Source organism: Cucurbita pepo, chromosome 3, assembly GCF_057944985.1.
Source record: "Cucurbita pepo subsp. pepo isolate OVF chromosome 3, ASM5794498v1, whole genome shotgun sequence".
NCBI lineage: Eukaryota > Viridiplantae > Streptophyta > Magnoliopsida > Cucurbitales > Cucurbitaceae > Cucurbita > Cucurbita pepo.
Genome location: NC_141800.1, coordinates 6110939 through 6135864, shown reverse-complemented (window position 1 = coordinate 6135864; position 24926 = coordinate 6110939). Strand labels below are relative to the sequence as shown.

General features: G+C 34.0%; 1 pseudogene; it reads left to right on the top strand.

Annotated features, from left to right (window-relative positions):
• The first annotated feature begins 16603 nt into the window (after positions 1 to 16603).
• Positions 16604 to 17029, top strand: LOC147793099 (14 kDa proline-rich protein DC2.15 pseudogene; annotated as a pseudogene).
• Positions 17030 to 24926: the final 7897 nt, after the last annotated feature.

Sequence of the window (24926 nt, the reverse complement as noted above, 5' to 3'; positions counted from 1 at the left end):
TACTCAGTAAATAATCACACTGTTGCGGTCGAAAAATGGAAATACATGCAACGATCTCTACTTTTCAGTCTGGATAGAGCTGAATGTGTATTTCTCTAAACATGCACACATAGATCCACCTAGCAGACTCGTATACGTATCCTCTAAGTCTACTTGTTGGGCTAGCTTACACTCACGTTGGCAGAAGCTATGGAGGGAAAGGAGCGTGCATAATATCACGACGTACATGATATCGTAGTTTATGTAGTGTAATATATGGAGGTTCATGCATCATAGAACATTAACATCACAACATAGTTCCATAACATGACATAATCATATTATAGTACATCTTGTATCATTGCATAAACATAACATACCACAAAACGCATCAAACAATCATGAAAAATTCGTCATTCGTACATCATACAAGTCATTCAACCAAGCCAACATTAAAGCCATTTCGTAGGCGAAGTTATTAACGTATGGAAAATTAGAGTATCTTTGTTTAAGACCTACCTTGATGGGCACAAATGTGAGGATTGTTGAGCTATTGATAACTCTCTAATAGTAGAGTCATATCAAGTCCTTTTGTAGTTAATACTGCACTCTTATTCACAATTTAATCATTTATTACCCCAATTATTCTACTTAGTGAGCATGAAATCGTTTATTGCGGTCCAACATGAAAAAAATATGATTTTGCATAAATCGATCTTAATTGTATGTTTAATTGAGTTACGTGGTAAAATTTCAGACATTTATGCTAAACCATGTGGAAGTAGCAAATTTGGAAACAAATGGGGGATGACATGGAAATTTTAAATCCACGTCAGCAGTTCAAGTGGGTCATTGATTACCCAATGAGGAACATTCTATGTGGACAACTTATTCATTTTCAGCCCTAAAGGGGAACCCATGTTCAATATAAAAGGAAAAGAAAGACCAAGAGGAGGAGAGCCACACTTTAGGGAGAAAAATCGAATTACACAGCAGCAGCCTCTGCTGCAGTGAACTGCTATGAAATAGAGAAGAAGAAGAAAACCCTAATCCAGTAGCTGTTGACAGCAGAAGAAAAAGGAGACCAACAAGGATTGATTAGGGCAAAGAGGTGGACATGAGAGCTTAAGAGAAGGGAACTTCCATTGACGAACGACAACAAACCGGGATAACTCTCTATTTCCTTATTCTCTTTTCTTATTCCATCAATTTTACTTGACCAAGATGCAGATTCCTCTGTTTAATTCAGTTTGTATGGAGAGCTAAACTTAATAGGGGAGGCGAGAGAGTTTTATATAGTTTAAGTATGTTGACGGTATGATTTTAGTTTATTAAAGAGTTGTTGTTAATGATTTACATGTATGTTTAATTAGCAACTTTACATACATAGTTGTTCTCTTGTTCGGGAGAAGAGAGGGAGCAATGAAATCCTCTTTAATACTCTAGTTTGATAGCAAGGAGACTTGAAGGGTAATAGAAGGGTTAGGAATAATTCTTCTCTTATATCCTTGATAATAGAAATTACAACGATTATTGAAATAATCACCATTCAAGACCCTCGGAAGTGGGCTTGAGAATCTATTAAAAGGAACTAAAATCAACCACAAAACTCAACAACTTATCTATTTAATCTCTCTTAGTCGAACCTTCCTCATTATAGTTGATTGTCTCATAATTTTCTATTTTTCGACAGCAGTAGCACTCTGTTTTAGTTTTGTTTAAATAGTTAAAATCTCCAACACCCATTTGAATGTTACACAAAAACTCAATTTTCAGCCAAAAAATTAATAAAAAAGATAGGTTCCCTGTGGAATCGATAATTTACTTATTACTTGGTATTTGTGATAGTGTATACTTGCACTTATTCTTGTGAATTTTACATCATTTTATTCTATACATCCACAAGCGATCAGCTATTTTTAGATATATTTATATTTTAAGTCTCCTTTCTCCGGTAGAGTTGAAGCCTCAAGAAAAATAGCCCAATAAATAGTTCATACTTGTAATTGTGCTCCATACATTAAACCTATGATAATTAGCCAAACTATCAAGTTTGAATAGTTCATGACACTATGGGGTTCCACTGACTTCCAGACGTCGTTACATATTAGCTTGATTAAAGGGTCCAGGCGAGCGCCCGGAGGATTCACGCTCGCATGTGTTGGTCATGTGTAAAGGAAGTACTACACATCCAATTTGTTCGAGATTGGAGGTCACTCTTAGATGAGCTAGAGCTTGATCCCAAGAGCATGTTGCATGTGTTTGCATCAGCATGACCCCTATAGTGGGTCACTTATTGAGTATTCTTTGAAATACTCAAGCTGTGTGCCACATATCATTTTTCAGGTAAAGACAAAACGCCCATGTACGGACGACGACGATATCGAAAATAGATACTGTGGTACGTGCATAAGGTAGTTGCATGTTTAAATTCTTAGTCATAGGAGTATAGGACGCTTTTATTTCATTATTTAGATTATTCCATTTGTAATTGTTTTGTGTTAATTTTAAATTCCAACGTTATATTTTGAAACACGTAAGACCGACAATGTGTTTTAGTAGTTTGAAGTGTTCTGAATGTGTTTTAAATTTTTCGTTATTTATGATGAGTATCTAAGAGCTATATTCCGCATTTAAGAGGTAAGCATGAGACTTGGTAGCGACTCTGAGTATGTAAAAATTTAGGATCGTTACATAAAACATTAACTTGAGACTAAAGAAGAAGCTAAACCTAAATGGGAATGAGTGAATAAAAAATAAAATACGAGGAATGCCAAACCGAATCAAATAAGTTAAATCAAAATTTGTTACCCATGCAGTATTAGAAAGCCATGACAAAGGGATGATCTTAGAGTCAAGGTCGAGGCCTAAGCCATCGAGGCTAGAAATAAGTCACTTAGGTTGAGGCCACCTTGGTCGAGTTGAGAAAATCTTGATGAATAGCTTTATAGAGTAAGCCTAGGTCGAGGCAAACACCTTCATCCAAGTCTATGATGAATCTCTCTACCTTCTTTGTCTTCATGTAGACCAATTTCGAGGCTAGGCTAAGCTCATTCGCCTCATGAATTCTTGGTGAGTTCCTATTTTTTTATACATGTGACCATGCTCAAGTATTACTCTTCTCATAATGTCGTGTGATTACACCACCATTAGAACTGAGAAACATATTTGTGCATCATCCTACAACATGAACGATGCACAAGATACTTTATGGTCATGTAAACTCTTCAATAGATGAAATATCATCTCCATTATGAATCTATTCCTCCTTTCACTGACGTCATTCTGTTGAGGAGTGTATAGTGCTGTCAATTTTTATTCAATTCCAGCCTCTTCACAAAAACTGTTAAATGTACTCCTTGCAATTATCTGATCTTATAGTCTTAATCAAGCATGCACTTTCATTCTCAACTCTGGCTTTGAATTTCAAAATACATCCGCAACTTCTGGCCTTTGCTTGAGCAAGAAGATCCAACACATTCTCGTTAGATCATCAATAAAAACAATGTAATAAAGATTACCATTTAATGATGGTGTTCGTTGACGACCACAAAGATCAGTATGAACCAGCTGCAGTTTTTTCGAGGCTCTCCATGAATGTTTAGGAAAGGGTTGCCTATGTTGTTCCCTAAAATTACAAGCACGACAAAAAGGAATGTAATCATTAATGTCGGCGAGTCTTTCTACCAGCTTCTTTGACTACATCTATAGCAAACCTCGATGATGAAAGAGCCCAAGTCTTTTGTACCAAATCTTAGTGGCACTAGCTATGGATATAAAGGTCATCTGCTCTTTCTCCATCGGATTTAGATTAAAGCTTTTTACTTTCATTTTGACATTGAACAAGTCTTTGCACTACATCTCTAATCAATCACTCCTTATTCTCAAACAACACTTTATAGCCTATATCGAAGTTTAACCGTCCAATTTATGTTTTAAAATTCATTTTTGTTGATCGTAAAGAAAAGTCTAATTTTTTTATTTTTTATTTTTTATTTATTTTTTGAGATCTCTTATCTTATAACCATTTTCATCTTAAGTAAACTTTAAAAGATTTTCAAAGCATGCATGTAATAACAATCTTAGTCTTGTCATGTTTTAGAAGTTGTATTGTTATGTCATACTAATATCAATATATACCAAAACTCATTGTTAACATATATTTATCCGCTTTGACTCATTATATATCGCCGCCAATTTTACAATTTACTAGGGAGAGGTTTCCACACCCTTATAAAAAAAAAATGTTTCGTTACTCCTTCAGACAGACGTGGAATCTCATAGTTATATTTAAAAAAAAAAAAAAAAAAAAAAAAAACCATATTATATTTGTAAAAATTATTTGTGCTAAAAATAATCTCTAGATTATCATTTATTACCCACTTCGTAAAAATTATTAGGCATGATGATTTTGAACAGAATGTTTCAGAAACCGAGTGTATAAAGCAATAAAAAAGTTCTTTAAATCGAAACCCTAATTCGGAAACCCCAAACGTGGACGTTTGATACAGGTGCTAAAAAAACCGAATAACTATTCATGTTTTTTGAAACTTTTGTTGGGAATGATTAGAAATGATGATTTAGAATAAAATGTCGAAGAAGCGAAGTGTTTAAAGCAGTAAAAAAAGTGCTTAAAATCAAAACCCTAATTCGGAAACCCCAAACCGGGACGTTTGAATCACGTGCTACAAAAATCGGGGAACTATCCATGTTTTTCGGATATTTTGTGGGGAATGATTAGGCATTCTGATCTAGAATAGAATGTTGAAGAAACGGAGTCTGTAAAAAAGTAAAAAAGTTCTTAAAATCGAAACCCTAATTCGGAAACCCGAAACCGGGACGTTTGAAACACGTGCTAAAGAATCCAAGTAACTTTCCATCTTTTTCAAAACTTTTATGGGGAATGATTAGAAATGATGATTGAGAATAGAATGTCGAAGAAGCGGAGTGTATAAAGCAGTAAAAAAGTGCTTAAAATCGTAACCCTAATTCGAAAACCCCAAATCGGGACGTTTGAAACTCGTGCTAAAAAACCGAGTAACTGTCCATGTTTTAAGAAACTTTAGGGGGGAATGATTAGGCATGATGATTTAGAATAGAATGTCGAAGAAACGGAGTGTATAACGCTGTAAAAAAGTGCTTAAAATCGAAACCCTAATTCGGAAACCCCAAACCGGGACGTTTGAAACACGTGTAAAAAAAACCGGGTAACTGTCCATGTTTTTCGAAACTTTTGTGAGAAATGATTAGGTATGATGATTTAGAATAGAATGTCGAAGAAACAGAGTGTATAAAGCAGTAAATAAGTGCTTAAAATCGATACCCTATTTCGAAAACCCAAAACCGGGACGTTTGAAACACGTGCTAAAAAAATCGAGTAACTGTCCACGTTTTAAGAAACTTTTGTGGGGAATGATTAGGCATGATGATTTAGAACAGAATGTTGAAAAATAGAGTGTATAAAGCAGTAAAAAAGTGCTTAAAATCGAAACCCTAATTTGGAAACTCCAAACCGAGACGTTTGAAACACGAGCTAAAAAAACCGAGTAACTGTCCATGTTTTAAGAAACTTTCGGGGGGAATGATTAAGCATGATGATTTAGAAGAGAATGTCGAATAAACCGAGTGTATAAAGAAGTAAGAAGTTCTTAAAATCAAAATCCTAATTCGGAAACCCCAAACCGGGACGTTTGAAACACGTGCTAAAAAACTTATTAATTGTCCATGTTTTAAGAACTTTTTTTGGGGAATGATTAGGCATGACGATTTAGAATAGAATGTCAAAGAAATGGAGGGTATAAAGCAGTAAAAAAGTGCTTAAAATCGAAACCCTAATTCAGAAACCCCAAACCGAGATGTTTGAAACACGAGCTAAAAAAATCGAGTAACTGACATGTTTAGAAAATTTTTTGTGGGAAATGATTAGGCACGATGATTTAGAATAGAATGTCGAAGAAACGGAGTGTATAAAGCAGTAAAAAAGTGCTTGAAATCGTAACCCAAATTCGGAAACCCCAAACCGGGACGTTTGAAAAACGTCCTAAAAACACCGAGTAACTGTCCATGTATTTCGAAACTTTTGTGGGGAATGATTAGGCATGATGATTTAGAATAGAATGTCCAAGAAATGGAGTGTATAAAGGAGTAAAAAAGTGCTTAAAATTGAACCCTAATTCGGAAACCCCAAACCGGGACGTTTGAAACACGTCCTAAAAACACTGAGTAACTGTCCATGTTTTTTGAAACTTTTGTGGGGAATGATTAGGCATGATGATTTAGAATAGAATGTCAAAGAAACGGAGTGTATAAAGCAGTAAAAAAGTGCTTAAAATTGAACCCTAATTCGAAAACCCCAAACCGGGACGTTTGAAACACGTGCTAAAATAACCCAGTAACTGTCCATGTTTTTCGAAACTTTTGTGGGGAATAATTAGGCTTGATGATTTAGAATAGAATGTCGAAGAAACGGAGTGTATAGAACGGAAAAAATTGCTTCAAATCGAAAACCTAATTCGGAAACCCCAAACTGGGACGTTTGAAACACGTGCTAAACAAACCAAGTAACTTTCCATATTTTAATAACCCTATTTGGGAATGATTAGGCATGATTATTAAGAATAGAATGTCGAAGAAGTGGAGTGTATAAAGCAGTAAAAAAGTGCTTGAAATCGTAACCCAAATTCGGAAACCCCAAACCGGGACGTTTGAAACACGTGCTAAAAAACCGAGTAACTGTCCATGGTTTTCAAAACTTTAAAGGGGAATAATTAGGCATGATGATTTAGAATAGAATGTCGAAGAAACGGAGTGTATAAAGTAGTAAAAAAGTGCTTGAAATCGTAACCCAAATTCGGAAACCCCAAACCGGGACGTTTGAAACACGTGCTAAAAAATCGAGTAACTGTCCATGGTTTTTAAAACTTTAAAGGGGAATAATTAGGCATGATGATTTAGAATAGAATGTCGAAGAAACAGAGTATATAAAGCATTAAAAAAGTGCTTGAAATCGTAACCCTAATTTGGAAACCCAAAATAGGGACGTTTGAAACAAGTGCTACAAAAACCGAGTAACTATCCATGTTTTTGAAACTTTTATGGGAATGATTAGGTATGATGATTTAGAAGAGAATGTTAAAGAAACAGAGTATATAAAGCAGTAAAATTTGCTTAAAATCGAAATCCTAATTCAGAAACCCCAAACCGGGATGTTTGAAACACGTGCTAAAAAAACTGAGTAACTGTCCATGTTTTAAAAACCTTTTGTGGGGAATAATTAGGCATTTTGATTTCGAATAGAATGTTGAAGAAACGAAGTGTATAAAGCAGTGAAAAAGAGCTTCAAATCGAAAACCTAATTCGGAAGCCCCAAACCGGGACGTTTGAAACACGTGCTAAAAACACCTAGTAACTGTCCATGTTTTTCGAAACTTTTTTGGGGAATGATCAGGCATGTTGATTTAGAATACAATGTCTAAGAAACGGAGTGTATAAAGCAGTAAAAAAGTGCTTAAAGTCGAAACACTAATTCGGAAACCCCAAACCGGGACGTTTGAAACACGTGCTAAAAAAACCAAGTAACTGTTTATGTTTTTCGAAACTTTTGTAGGGAATGATGAGACATGATGATTTAGAATAGAATTTTGAAGAAACGGAGTGTATAAAGCAGTAAAAAAGTGCTTAAAATCGAAACCCTAATTCGGAAACCCCAAACCGGGACGTTCTAAACACGTGCTACAAAAATTGGGGAACTGTCCATGTCTTTCGAAAATTTTATGAGGAATTATTAGGCATACTAATTAGAATAGAATGTCGAAGAAACGGAGTGTATAAAGCAGTCAAAAAATGCTTAAAATAGAAATCGTAATTCTAAAACCCCAAACCGGGACGTTTGAAACAGGTGCTAAAAAAACTGAGTAACTGTCCATGTTTTAAGAATCTTTTGTGGGGAATGATTAGGAATGATGATTTAGAACAGAATGTCGAAGAAACGGAGTGTATAAAGGAGTAAAAAAGTGCTTAAAATCGAAACCCTAATTCGGAAACCCGAAACTGGGACGTTTGAAACACGTGCTAAAATAATCCAGTAACTGTCCATGTTTTTCGAAACTTTCGTGGGGAATGATTAGGCATGATGATTTAGAATAGAATGTCGAAGAAATAGAGGGTATAAAGCAGTAAAAAAATGCTTGAAATCGTAACATTAATTCGGAAACCCCAGACCGGTACGTTTGAAATAAGTACTACAAAAACCGAGTAACTGTCCATGTTTTTCAACACTTTTATGGGGAATGATTAGGCATGATGATTTACAAGAGAATGTCGAAGAAACCGAGTGTATAAAGCAGTAAAAAGTGCTTAAAATCGAAATCCTAATTCGGAAACCCCAAACTGGAACGTTTGAAACACGTGCTAAAAAATCGAGTAACTGTCCATGTTTTAAGAACCTTTTGTGGGGAATGATTAGGCATGATGATTTAGAATAGAATGTCGAAGAAACAGAGTGTATAACGCTGTAAAAAAGTGCTTAAAATCGAAACCCTAATTCAGAAACCCCAAACTGGGATGTTTGAAACTCGTGCTAAAAAACTTTGTAACTGTCCATGTTTTACGAAAATTTTGTAGGGAATGATTAGGCATGATGATTTATAAGAGAATTTCGAAGAAACGGAGTGTATAAAGCAGTAATAAAAGTGCTTAAAATCAAACCCTAATTCGGAAACCCCAAACCGGGACGTTTGAAACAAGTGCTAAAAAAAACAATTAACTATCCATATTTTTCGAAAATTTTATGGGGAATGAATAGAAATGATGATTTAGAAGAGAATGTAGAAGAAACCAAGTGTATAAAGGAAAAATCGAAATCCTAATTCGGAAACCCCAAACCGGAACGTTTGAAACACGTGCTAAAAAAACCGAGTAACTGTCCATGTTTTAAGAACCTTTTATGGGGAATGATTAGGCATGATGATTTAGAATAGAATGTCGAAGAAACGGAGTGTATAACGCTGTAAAAAAGTGCTTAAAATCGAAACCCTAATTCAAAAACCCCAAACCGGGACGTTTGAAACTCGTTCTAAAAAACCGAGTAACTGTCCATGTTTTACGGAAATTTTGTAGGGAATGATTAGGCATGATGATTTATAAGAGAATTTCGAAGAATCGGAGTGTATAAAGCAGTAATAAAAGTGCTTAAATTCAAACCCTAATTCGGAAACCCCAAACCGGGACATTTGAAACAAGTGCTTGAAAAGACAAGTAACTGTCCATATTTTTCGAAAATTTTCTGAGGAATGAATAGAAATGATGATTTAGAATAGAATGTCGAAGAAGCGGTGTGTATAAAGCAGTAAAAAAGTGCTTGAAATCGTAACCCTAATTCGGAAACCCCAAACCGGGACGTTTGAAACTCGTGCTAAAAAACCGAGTAACTGTCCATGTTTTAAGAAACTTTAGGGGGGAATGATTAGGCATGATGATTTAGAATAGAATGTCGAAGAAACGGAGTGTATAACGCTGTAAAAAAGTGCTTAAAATCGAAACCCTAATTCGGAAACCCCAAACTGGGACGTTTGAAACACGTGCTATAAAAACTGAGTAACTGTCCATGTTTTAAGAAACTTTTGTGGGGAATGCTTAGGCATGATGATTTAGAATAGAATGTCTAAGAAACGGAGTGTATAAAGCACTAAAAAAGTGCTTAAAATTGAAATCCTAATTCGGAAACCCCAAACCGGGACGTTTGAAACACGTGCTAAAAAACTAAGTAACTGTCCATGTTTTAAGAACCTTTTGTAGGGAATGATTATGCATGATGATTTAGAATAGAATTTCGAAGAAACTGAGTGTATAAAGAAGTAAAAAAGTTCTTAAAATCGAAACCCTGATTCGGAAACCCCAAACCGGGACGTTTGAAACATGTGCTAAAAAACCGAGTAACTGTCCATGTTTTAAGAAACTTTCGGGGGGAATGATTAGGCATGATGATTTAGAAGAGAATGCCGAATAAACCGAGTGTGTAAAGAAGTAAGAAGTTCTTAAAATCAAAATCCTAATTCGGAAACCCCAAACCGGGACGTTTGAAACACGTGCTAAAAAACTTATTAATTGTCCATGTTTTAAGAACTTTTTTTGGGGAATGATTAGGCATGACGATTTAGATAGAATGTCAAAGAAATGGAGGGTATAAAGCAGTAAAAAAGTGCTTAAAATCCAAACCCTAATTCAGAAACCCCAAACCGGGCCGTTTGAAACACGTGCTAAAAAAATACATGCAAACAGTCATGAAACAGTTATAACATAGCATAGCATCACATAATACATGCAAACAGTCATAATAATGACATGTGCAGGGTTCACTAAATTTCTTGAGTTGATGTTCGTTTTATCCTACTCGTTGAGGAATAGTTCCAAAACTAACTCCAAATCGACTTCCTCCATTTTCTTTTTCTTCATCATGTTCTCCAAATTGGCGTTGGCTAGAAATAAAAGAAATGATAGTATGAAGATTGAGAAATAACACACACATCTTAAGCTTGGAATAACTCTAGGAACTTCTCCATCATCATTTTCATGTGATAAATGTTATCTCTCTAATGTGCAATTTCATCACTTATCGAGCTAAAATCTATATAGATATTTTTTTTCTTTACTCAAGCTTTTGTCTAACTGCAAAGGCTCATAATATATCACTAGAGTCTTGTCGATCATGTACTTACCGAGCATAAACACATGGAACACATGAAGTAGGGTAAACATTCTTGTATTGAGAAGTAAATTTGTATTTGTTTCAAGATCCTTATGTGTAGTAATGACTTAATTTAAAATAATTATAAATTTCACCTCTTAATTTTTAAAATCTACTTTAATTAAAAGAATTAAATTTATTTCACATGAAATTAAAATTATAAATATGAAACCTATCATTTTAATAAAATGTAGACTATTAACCAAAATGAACATATATCATTGGATTGGATTATATCATTGACTATAATGTTTGATTCGAATTTAAAAATAAATAAATAAATATATGGATATTAATTTCTTGTAGGTCGATTTCTTCAGTTTTTTTTTTTTTTTTTTACTTTAATTTATTAGTCGTAATGGTCCCTCACGTAAATAACTGATACGAACTGACATTTTCATCGATAGTTGACATATACATTCATTGTTCAACAATTTATTTAACTTGCGTTTACTGTTTCGATCATAAAGAAAAATATAATTAAAAAAAACTTATACAAAGATAAATATTTAACCTAAACATTATTTCTAAATTATGATTAGTAGAAATTTAAGTTTAGTTATTGACATGCAAAACTACAATATTTGAATAGTTAAAGAGAAACTATTGGTAGAGTTGATATGGCTTTTTTGGGATTGATTAAGAATGAACAACAAAGGAAATATAATGTTTTTTAATGGATCAAATCTTGAAGGTTTGACTTTTTGATGTATGGTTGCAAGTGGAGAATAAAGTTTAAATTAAGAGTAAAAAAAAAAAAAAAAAGGAAGAAATAAAAGTCATTAAATTGACTAATTAATGTTTTTATATTTGATTATGCAATGTATTGATTGGTGGAGTTCTAGGATGTGTCACACACCTCTCTTTGCTTGTCCATTACTTTGACTTTCTTTTAAGTAAATTGTCTTGGAGTGATGCCTTCCAATTTTTCAAGTTCTTCTTTTTTCTTTTTTTGATATATTTTAATTATAAACTTTCTATTTTCGATCTATTAAAATATTATGTCGGCAGACAATAAATAGTTTTCGAACAATCAAATCATACTAGTAGATTATTTGTGCGTCACTCTCAATTAATCATTTTGATTTTGATGAATTATCCTAACTTCTATTAGGATAAACAAATAAATTTTGATTAGTTGACAATAGTCTCTATTTTTAAATTACGGTAATGCCTTACATTCACTAACCTGGATGAGAGGTGTCACTACACGTACGATTCTTCAACGAATTACTCATTAAAATCTTTCTTATGAAGCTATGAATTTACCCATTCAATTTAAAAATAAAAAATAAAAAGTACCATCAACGTTGGAAAAGAAACATTAACATGATTCCAGTACGAAGATGAGAACCCTGAACTACCCATGAAGAAAAACAATGCATACTACTCTCATAACTTAGCTTCTATGACCATTCTAGAATCACGGTCGTATGTGTAGGGGTGCTTTACCTTTACCTAAAATATAAGGGTAGTATGTGGCTAGTATTTTAAGAAATACTCAATAAGTAACCCTACGGTTGGGGTAAGATAATGCAAACAAACATATACATGATATGACCTATGCTTTAAAACAATATAACATGACATTGAGCTCTTTCTAGTCTGGGTAAGGTTGGATGTGTGGTACTTTTTCAGACACCGCTCATGTAATAGCCCAACAATAAAGAAAGAAACAAATAAAATAATTATAAAAAAATAGTTAAAATAATAATAATAATAATAATAAATAAATAAACAAAAAAAAAAAACAACCTTTCCCCACTTCTCTCCACTAACCTTTCATCCCTCCCCCACAATTATCTCTCCTCAACCCATCCTTCTGCCACAAAGCAACAGTTCCTTGCAAAAAAAAGAAACAGAAAAACAACTCAGTTTTACTTGAGAAAAAAAATTAATGAGAATGGCCTTTTTACTCAGCTGTGATTCATGTGAGATTTATGTGAAGATAGATCCGATCGATAAGGTATATATTAAATCTTCATTTTCTTTTATCCTATTGTTTTTTAGAAATCACAGCCAATTATAGTTAGATCTTCATTGAATTATTACAATGGTTTAGGTTTGAGTTAGAAACTAAATGTCCATCATTCATATGAATTCTAGCAAATCATTAGTAATATTGGATTAAATTTATATAAGTAGCCAAATGAATAGATTAAAAATAGAATGACCAAGAAAATTTGTGAACAGTAAACATTGAGGTAAGGAAAGATTTGGAAACAGAGATCCACTGTAAATTTAGAATACATGAGAACAGAATGAAAAGGCACACGGAACAAAAAAAAAATTAGGGAATTAAAAACCACAAACTAAATATAGAGGGAAAGGTAAATGCAGATGGTAAATACAGAGAGTAGTAAAGGCGAGAATAACTTAAATAGTTGTATATACTTCTCTTTCTACCACAGTAACCATTAAAAATAAGATTTTTAATAAAAATATAATTATTGATTATATTTCAAGACTTTTAACAATGGACCCATGTAAATGAGAGAAATAATTTTGTAGATTTCAAACTTGAAACTGATGTCATAGGCTCACATAGGTTAACTCGGATTTCAAAGGACGGAATCGAACATTCATTAAAGATATATTCGTGGCAACGATTTAAGCTAGCCAAGTAAGTGAACTTACTATCGGCATGGTTATATTTGCTGTTGACACGTGCCCCGTGATTCTGCACGTGTCATATATATTGATATGTGTGAATTGTCTGTGGATCGATATGCTTCTTATTTGTTATGTATATGTTATAATATGTGAATTGTTTAATAATAATTATGGTACGATGTGTTCAATGATATGTTTGAGATAGGATACGAGAAGGATGCACAAAACGAAATGTAACGATAGGAGTAAAATACGTTCATGAAACGTTAAGGTTAGGTTACATACTGGAGTGATATGGATATGAGAGATTGATGGAAAAATACAGTTAGGCTACGGGTAGAAATGGATAGGTTTGTGATAGATTGATAGAACGATAGCGTTAGGTTAAGTTCTTGTGATGAGATGACTAAGGTACGTTAACGTAATGCTATGTCTGTGATAAGTAAAGAACGTTAAGGCTATGATAAGTTAGAGAACGATATGACTATGAAGTGTTTATGTTATGACTCGTTTATGATATGAGACATTGTGATGCAATATGTTATGGTATGATGTGTATATGATGAAATGTTATGTTAAAAGCATAGAACGTTATGTTAGGTCTCCTAAATTGTGTGTATACAGCACGATATGAATGACATGAAATTACGATAAATGACATGAAGTATAACCCCGTTAGAATTATGTATGATTTGAGAATTGAAGGATGAGAAACGATATGACATGAATGATGAACGATATTTGAAACGATATGAAAAATGATATGATACGTACATAATGCTAGCGGGGTTGTATTAAAGGATAATGAAAATGGAAAAGTTTTGGGACCTCATGCATTATGTGTGCTCATGCATTTGGGACGGATACCCCTATCCCATCACGAGGGTACAGACGCGCACATCCAATGGCAGGACAACGATCGTTATGTCTGCATAGCGCTGCCGTGACGGTTACTAGTTCTAGCGAGTGTCTGGCCTAAGGGGCTCCCAGAGTATGCCCACCGGGTAAGGAAGGTGGCCCAGCAGTGTGCGAATTAGCTGGTGAGCCCATACTCGCACGTATGGGCTGTGTGTAGAGTATATGGTACACGTCCAAAATTATCCGTTACGACAGCATCGTAGGGAAAACGAAATGAAAGATAGGTCTCATCATTTCATTCCATGTGATTGTTGCATTTAACCCCAATAGTGGGGTCACTTGCTGAGTATTTCTTTAAATACTCAAGCCATATGCTACTACATTTCTCAGGTTAAGGCAAGGCATTCCGGTACGGTTGACGACGACATCGCAACTCGAGACCAAGGCACATGCAGAGGGTAGTGGTATTTATTTTCTTAGACTTGGGCTAGAATAGGATGTTTTTAACTTAAACTCTTATTCATTTTATTTAAGTCTTTTGTTGTGTCGTTTTAAAGATGTTTTCAAAACACGTAAGTCCATGACTTTGTTTTAAAATAAAGGTTATGTTTTATGGAATTCAAATAAAGTCTTCCGCATTCAATGTTTATGGTACGTATACAGTAGCGACCTTAAATTAAGCAGAAAATTTTGGGTCGTTACAGCACACATGCGCACATGGACCGTTAAGGATGGACTCGTCTACATACCCCTAAGGCTTGACTCGTTGGGTTAAATCTGCTGACGCGCCGAACACCACAGAGGAAAAGACCCACATGATATCATGACGAACATAAATATCAAAAGTACACATATGTACTAACATAACGGAGATGTATCATGATGCACAACATACATAAATGCGTGAGGTTCCAATGGCTTAAAATCAGTAAGAATCATTTCATTTATCCTTTTATTCATGTCATAGTACACATACGAGACATGTATGCATAGTATTCATCATGGCTTTCATCATGCATCATCATTAGTATAATATAATCTATAACATGCCTTTACTTTACATGACATGACATGACATGACATGACATTAGGTATATAACATGTTTTAGTTCCTGCTTGGTACAAAATTTAATTCTAAAACTAAAACGTGATCTCCTAGTTCAAATTTGAACTATTGCTACAAAATTAACCCAATGAACAAAAAGAGGGTTCAAGAATAGAATTTACTCAGTTGACCTCCTTAAACGACCATTCTTCCTTCAAAAAATTGATGTTGATATCCAATGCAATTAGGCGATTGATTCAATAACTCACTTCTATTTACGGTATATTTTTTTTCAAAACTTTGTTTTACTCCTTTAATTACATTCTACCCCTTAAGTAACATTAATCCTCTAATTAAGACTTTGTTTAGGATTGTATCTACTAATCCTAGAACTAAGATTATTTACTAAATATTTTTTATAATCAATATTTTCTATTTTTTACGTAAAGGCAAAGAAATCTTAAGCAGCAGAGTGATTGCTATAGAAGTTAGGAGAGACTTTCAATAGTGTTTTGTTTATATTTCAATTTTTCATTCTTTTAATATCTTATTCAACATGTTCTTATTTGAAACAAGGATGGGTTTCATGCTATCGAAGTTTAACCGTCCAATATATGCTAATTTTTTTTTTTTTTTTTTTTTTTGAGATCTTTTATGTTATAACCATTTTCATCTTAAGTAAACTTTAAAAGATTTTCAAAGCATGCATGTAATAACAATCTTAGTCTTGTCATGTTTTAGAAGTTGTACTGTTATGTCATACTAACATCAATTATATCAAAACTCATTGTTAACATATATTTAAGCCCTTTGACTCATTATATATCGCCGCCAATTTTACAATTTACTAGGGAGAGGTTTCCACACCCTTATAAAAAAAAAAATGTTTCGTTACTCCTTCAAAATGACGTGGAATCTCATAGTTATATTTAAAAAAAAACCATATTATATTTGTAAAAATTATTTGTGCTAAAAATAATCTCTAGATTATCATCTATTACCCACTTGTCTGGAAGGGTTCTATCAAATATTATTTTCCAACTATACAAACCACAATAATTTATTTTAAAAAGTATTTGATATCTTATTATCAAACATCACTTCGTCTAGTTTGTAGGCCATTTGACATTTTTATAATACTTTAAAAAAGACAAACTAATTAAAAACCCATCTCTCAAATCAATTCCTCAAAACTTAATAAACTAACTCAAAGAGTTAGGTGTTTCATATCCAGCAATTTATAAGGAATTTTTGTTTTAAAATACAACAAATTCCCAAACCCCATTTATAAAAACCCTAACCCTTCTCATAATTCTTCACAAGTCATCCCACAAACCTACAAACACTTCAATATCTCTCCACCAATGGCTTCCAAGCTCTCTTCACCCATTGCCCTCCAACTCCTCCTCAACCTCCTCTTCTTCACTATGGTCAGCTCCACCAATGTCCCTTGCCCACCGCCGCCACCCAAGCCCCACAAGCCCACCCCGTCAAGGCAGCAACCATCACTCCCCAAGTGCCCCAGGGACACCCTCAAGCTTGGTGTCTGCGCTGACTTGCTGGACGATCTAGTGCACTTAGTGATCGGCTCACCACCAAAATCCCCATGCTGCACCCTAATCCAAGGCCTTGTTGACCTAGAAGCTGCTGTGTGCCTTTGCACTGCGGTAAAGGCCAGAGCCTTGGGTCTCAAGATTGACCTCGCAGTTTCCCTCAACTTGCTTTTGAACTACTGTGGAAAGAAGGTTCCGTCCGGCTTCCAATGCCCTGCTTGAAACCAAATCCTTTCATTTCCGTTTCTGGTTTCTTCTTCAATTTTCCATTTCAACGTCATGTTTAAATAATCAGTTTGGTCGTACATCATGTTATGATGGGTTTGGAAATCTTCTCAGAATTCCACCATCTTTTTATAGTTTCATTACAATGCAATGTAACATAATGGTACGTGTTTTTTTTTTCAAATGAACAACGTTGTTGGTCTATTCTTGTGTCTTATTACAAATTTGACGATGCATATGTTTGAAACCTCAAATCTTGTTTCACCTGTGTCACTTGAATGAAATCATAATAAACCCTTAACTTCAAAAATTTCATGACGAAAAATTAAAGAGAGTAATATTAACACTCAAGTTTTAAATGACAATGTTGATGAAAAATGTAGAGACCTCAATTTAATGAAAATATGGATGTCAGTGTAACAGCCCAAGTACGCCGCTAGTAGATATTATCCGTTTGGAATCGTTATGTATCGCCGTCAGCCTTATGTTTTTAAAATCTATTTGTTAGGGAGAGGTTTTCACATTCCTATAAAGAACGCTTCGTTCTCCTCTCCAACTGACGTGGGATCTCACAATCCACCCCCTTGGGGGCCAGCGTCTTTGTTGGCACACCGCTCAGTGTCTGGCTCTGATGCCATTTGTAATAGCCTAAGCTCACCGTAGCAGAGATTATCTACTTTGGCCCGTTACGTATCGCCGTTAGTCTCACGGTTTTAAAATGTGTCTATGAGAGATGTTTCCACATTATTTTAAGAAATGTTTCGTTCTCTTTTCCAACCGACATGAGATCTCATAGTCCATGGGAACTTTTGAAAAATTTATGAGAATATTTAAACCGTCGTATAAGAATTTACTATTCTAAACGAGGAAGAGGGTTATTATTAATATTATGTGTTGATATTTTTATTAAATATAAGGTCAATTTTATACAATATGATTAAAAAGCGGATTTGGTGGACAATATTAGATATCGACATATTAATGAAAAAAGAATACAATGGTCCGTGTCAATACTCTCGGTCACGGTCAATGAAAAGCAAATTGTAGAGATAATTGCTACATTTTTCCTTTTCTTTTCTTTATTAATTTATTTAATTATTTATAGAAACAACTTTAATTTTAATTTTGAAAAAGACGATGAATAATTCGTGGTTCACTAAGCTGGGCAATTATTTTTTTTTTTAATAATTATTTATTACAACCTTTTCATAATTTTTGAATTGTTAAACATTATAATTCATATTAATTACATCATCGTATGCCTCTTTTATCTCGAGTCAATGATAAGTATTTTAATATATTTAAAATTGGAAAATAGTTTTTTTTTTATTTTTTATTAATTTAATTTATTAGTATTTTTGTTGTATATATTTTTTTTTTTTCAAAATTATCTATTGATATTGACATTTCCATAAAATCGAGACTACCATATTTTAAACATTAATGTTAAGTAACTAATTTTGATATCTAACCTAAGGGCTATAACTTGAATAGAAAATGCAACTATCATACCTTCATTCTCATAGCCTATATAGTGACCCTACATGGTTGTCTTACCTTCATCTAAAAAAAATTAGCACTTGATTTGATAATTTAAAAAAATACTCAGTAAATAATCACACTGTTTAATCACACTGTTGCGGTCGAAAAATGCAAATACATGCAACGATCTCTACTTTTCAGTCTGGATAGAGTTGAATGTGTAATATTTATCTACACATGCACACATAGATCCACCTAGCAGACTCGTATACGTATCCTCTAAGTCTACTTCTTGGGCTAGCTTAAACTCACGTTGGCAGAAGCTATGGAGGGAAAGGAGCGTGCATAATACCACGACGTACATGATATCGTAGTTTATGTAGTGTAATATATGGAGGTTCATGCATCATAGAACATTAATATCACAACATAGTTCCATAACATGACATAATCATATTATAGTACATCTTGTATCATTGCATAAACATAACATAACACAAAACGCATCAAACAATCATGAAAAATTCGTCATTCGTACATCATACAAGTCATTCAACCAAGCCAACATTAAAGCCATTTTGTAGGCGAAGTTATTAACGTATGGAAAATGAGAGTATCTTTGTTTAAGACCTACCTTGATCGGCACAAATGTGAGGATTGTTAAGCTATTCTTAGATATATTTATATTTTAAGTCTCTCCTTTCTACGGTAGAGTTGAAGCCTCAAGAAAAACAGCCCAATAAATAGTTCATACTCGCAATTGTGCTCCATACATTAAACCTATGATAATTACCCATACTATCAAGTTTGAATAGTTCATGACACTATGGGGTTCCGCTAACTTCCAGACGTCGTTACAGATTAGCTTGATTAGAGGGTCCAGGCGAGCGCCCGGAGGATTCACGCTGGCACGTGTGGGTCATGTGTAAAGAAGTACTACACATCCAATTTGTTCGAGATTGGAGGTCACTCCTAGATGAGTTAGAGCTCGATCCCAAGAGCAAGTTGCACGTGTTTGCATCAGCATGACCCCTACAGTGGGTCACTTACTGAGTATTCTTCGAAATACTCAAGTCGTGTGCCAAATATCATTTTTCAGGTAAAGAGAAGACGCCCATGTATGGACGACGACGACATCGGAAATAGATACTGTGGCACGTGCATAAGGTAGTTGCATGTTTAAATTCTTAGTCATAGGAGTATAGGACGCTTTTATTTCATTATTTAGATTATTCCATTTGTAATTGTTTTGTTTTAATTTTAAATTCAAACGTTATATTTTGAAACACGTAAGACCGACAATGTGTTCTATTAGTTTGAAGTGTTCTGAAACATGTTTGTTAGGGAGAGGTTTTCACTTTCCTATAAAGAATGCTTCGTTCTCCTCTCCAACTAATGTGGGATCTCACAATCCACCCCCTTGGGGGGCCAGCGTCTTTGTTGGCACACCGCTCGGTGTCTGACTCTAATGCCATTTGTAATAGCCTAAGCTCACCGTTAGCAGGGATTATCTACTTTGGCCCGTTACGTATCACCGTTAGTCTCACGGTTTTAAAATGTGTCTGTGAGAGATGTTTCCACATTATTTTAAGAAATGTTTCGTTTTCTTTTTCAACCGACGTGAGATCTCATAGTCCATGGAAACTTTTGAAAAATTTATTAAAATATTTAAACCGTCGCATAAGAATTTACTATTTTAAACGAGGAAGAGGGTTATTATTAATATTATGTGTTGATATTTTTATAAAATATAAGGTCAATTTTATGCGATATGATTAAAAAGTGGATTTGGTTGACAATATTAGATATCGACATACTAATGAAAAAAAAATACAATGGTCCGTGTCAATACTCTCGGTCAATGAAAAGCAAATTGTAGAGATAATTGCTACATTTTTTTTTTCTTTTCTTTATTTATTTATTTAATTATTTATAGATCCAACTTTAATTTTAATTTTGAAAAAGATGATGAATAATTGGTGGTTCACTCAGCTGGGCAATCAATTTTTTTTTCCAATAATTATTTATTACAACATTTTCATAATTTTTGAATTGTTAATCATTAAAATTCCTATTAATTACATCATCATATGCCTCTTTTATCTCGAGTCAATAATAAGTATTTTAATATATTTAAAATTATAAAATAGGTTTTTTTTTATTAATTTAATTTATTAGTTTTTTTGTTTTATATATATATATTTTTTTAAAAATTATCTATTGATATTGACATTTCCATAAAATCGAGACTTCGATATTTTTTTGTCAACATTAACATTTGAAACATTAATGTTAAGTAACTAATTTTGATATCTAACCTAAGGGCTATAACTTGAATAGAAAATGCAACTATCATACTCTCATTCTCATAGCCTATATATTGACCCTACATGGTTCTCTTGCCTTCATCTAAAAAAACTAGCACTTGGTTTGATAATTTAAAAAAATACTCAGTAAATAATCACACTGTTGCGGTCGGAAAATGGAAATACATGCAACGATCTCTACATTTCAGTCTGGATAGAGCTGAATGTGTAATATTTCTCTACACATGCACACATAGATCCACCTAGCAGACTCGTATACGTATCCTCTAAGTCTACTTCTTGGGCTAGCTTACACTCACGTTGGCAGAAGCTATGGAGGGAAAGGAGCGTGCATAATATCACGACGTACATGATATCGTAGTTTATGTAGTGTAATATATGGAGGTTCATGCATCATAGAACATTAACATCACAACATAGTTCCATAACATGACATAATCATATTATAGTACATCTTGTATCATTGCATAAACATAACATACCACAAAACGCATCAAACAATCATGAAAAATTCGTCATTCGTACATCATATAAGTCATTCAACCAAGCCAACATTAAAGCCATTTCGTAGGCGAAGTTATTAACGTATGGAAAATTAGAGTATCTTTGTTTAAGATTTACCTTGATCGGCACAAATGTGAGGATTGTTGAGCTATTGATAACTCTCTAATAGTAGAGTCATATCAAGTCCTTTTGTAGTTAATATTGCACTCTTATTCACAATTTAATCATTTATTACCCCAATTATTCTACTTAGTGAGCATGAAATTGTTTATTGCAGTCCAACATGAAAAAAAATATGATTTTGCATAAATCGATCTTAATTGTATGTTTAATTGAGTTACGTGGTAAAATTTCAGACATTTATGCTAAACCATGTGGGAGTAGCAAATTTGGAAACAAATGGGGGATGACATGGAAATTTTAAATCTACGTCAGCAGTTCAAGTTGGTCATTGATTACCCAATGAGGAACATTCTATGTGGACAACTTATTAATTTTCAGCCCTAAAGGGGAACCCATGCTCAATATAAAAGGAAAAGGAAGACCAAGAGGAGGAGAGCCACACTTTGGGGAGAAAAATCGAATTACACAGCAGCAGCCTCTGCTGCAGTGAACTGCTATGAAATAGAGAAGAAGAAGAAAACCCTAATCCAGCAGCTGTTGACAGCAGAAGGAAAAGGAGACCAACAAGGATTGATTAGGGCAAAGAGGTGGACGTGAGAGCTCAAGAGAAGGGAACTTCCATTGACGAACGACAACAAACCGGGATAACTCTCTATTTCCTTATTCTCTTTTCTTATTCCATCAATTTTACTTGATCAAGATGCAGATTCCTCTGTTTAATTCAGTTTGTATGGAGAGCTAAACTTAATAGGGGAGGCGAGACAGTTTTATATAGTTTAAGTATGTTGACGGTATGATTTTAGTTTATTAAAGAGTTGTTGTTAATGATTTACATGTATGTTTAATTAGCTACTTTACATACATAGTTGTTCTCTTGTTCGGGAGAAGAGAGGGAGCAATGAAATCCTCTTTAATACTCTAGTTTGATAGCAAGGAGACTTGAAGGGTAATAGAAGGGTTAGGAATAATTTTCTCCTATATCCTTGTTAATAGAAATTACAACGATTATGAAAATAATCACCATTCATGACCCTCGGAAGTGGGCTTGAGAATCTATTAAAAGGAACTAAAATCAACCACAAAATTCAACAACTTATCTATTTAATCTCTCTGAGCCGAACCTTCCTCATTATAGTTGATTGTCTCATAATTTTCTATTTTTCGAAAGCAGTAGCACTCTGTTTTAGTTTTGTTTAAATAGTTAAAACCTCCAACACCCATTTGAATTTTACCCAAAAACTCAATTTCCAGCGAAAAAATTAATAAAAAAGATAGGTTCCCTGTGAAATCGATAATTTACTTATTACTTGGTACTTGTGATAGTGTATACTTGCACTTATTCTTGTGAATTTTACATCATTTTATTCTATACATCCACAAGCGATCAGCTATTCTTAGATATATTTATATTTTAAGTCTCTCCTTTCTCCGGTAGAGTTGAAGCCTCAAGAAAAATAGCCCAATAAATAGTTCATACTCGTAATTGTGCTCCATACATTAAACCTATGATAATTAGCCAAACTATCAAGTTTGAATAGTTCATGACACTATGGGGTTCCACTGACTTCCAGACGTCGTTACATATTAGCTTGATTAAAGGGTCCAGGCGAGCGCCCGGAGGATTCACGCTCGCATGTGTTGGTCATGTGTAAAGGAAGTACTACACATCCAATTTGTTTGAGATTGGAGGTCACTCCTAGATGAGCTAGAGCTCGATCCCAAGAGCATGTTGCATGTGTTTGCATCAGCATGACCCCTACAGTGGGTCACTTACTGAGTATTCTTTGAAATACTCAAGCCGTGTGCCACATATCATTTTTCAGGTAAAGACAAAACGCCAATGTACGGACGACGACGACATCGGAAATAGATACTGTGGCACGTGCATAAGGTAGTTGCATGTTTAATTTCTTAGTCATAGGAGTATAGGACGCTTTTATTTCATTATTTAGATTATTCCATTTGCAATTGTTTTGTGTTAATTTTAAATTCCAACGTTATATTTTGAAACACGTAAGACCGACAATGTGTTCTAGTAGTTTGAAGTGTTCTGAATGTGTTTTAAATTTTTCGTTATTTATGATGAGTATCTAAGAGTTATATTCCGCATTTAAGAGATAAGCATGAGACTTGGTAGCGACCCTGAGTATGTAAAAATTTAGGATCGTTACATAAAACATTAACTTGAGACTAAAGAAGAAGCTAAACCTAAATGGGAATGAGTGAATAAAAAATAAAATACGAGGAATCCAAACCGAATCAAATAAGTTAAATCAAAATTTGTTACCCATGCAGTATTAGAAAGCCATGACAAAGGGATGATCTTAGAGTCAAGGTCGAGGCCTAAGCCATCGAGGCTAGAAATAAGTCACTTAGGTTGAGGCCACCTTGGTCGAGTTGAGAAAATCTTGATGAATAGCTTTATAGAGTAAGCCTAGGTCGAGGCAAACACCTTCATCCAAGTCTACGATGAATCTCTCTACCTTCTTTGTCTTCATGTAGACCAATTTCGAGGCTAGGCTAAGCTCATTCGCCTCATGAATTCTTGGTGAGTTCCTATTGTTTTATACATGTGACCATGCTCAAGTAATACTCTTCTCATAATGTTGTGTGATTACACCACCATTAGGACTGAGAAACATATTTGTGCATCATCCTACAACATGAACGATGCACAAGATACTTTATGGTCATGTAAACTCTTCAATAGATGAAATATCATCTCCATTAGTCATGCAGCGACAACATGATGCTTCAAATACTCTTCCTTATTATTACATACTAATGGTTAGTGAGGTAAGAAGTCTTTCTTTATGTTAAGGATATTTAGTCATACATTATCGTTTACCATATATATCATATTTGATCTTTTATTATAGGATATTTGTCTACTGTTACGACTTACTACAGTTATCATATTTGCCTTTTATTATAGCCTCTTTTCATTTATTTGCGTTTTATTAGAGCCTCTTTTCATTTATTGTTGTTCCCCATCCTTTATAATTTATTTGATTATGAAAATAATTACAAATAGAGAACTTCATTTAGGTATGGCGGTTTCAGCAAATACATGAGATTATAGAATATAGGGTAATGTATTTTAGCTTATCAACTCAGATTATAGAAGGCAGGATGGTGTAAGTTAGCTTATCAACCAAGATAATTTCAGTTGGGTCATTCATAAAGATTCTAAAGAATCCAAGGCGAAGTTAACATACCAATAATAATAGGTTCTAAACCACAAAAATATGTAGATAAATTTCAAATATTGAGGTGCATAAAACATATGGACTAACAACTAAAAATGATAGAACCACTGCAAGGGCATTTGGTTTAGTGGTATAATTCTTACTTTGGGTGTGAGAAGTCTTGAGTTCGATTCTCGAAATTCCCCCCAACAATTATATCAAATTGAAGCACCCAAATTTTCAGTATTTCGTGCAAGGAAGAAGGAACTAGTAGGTTCGACTAGC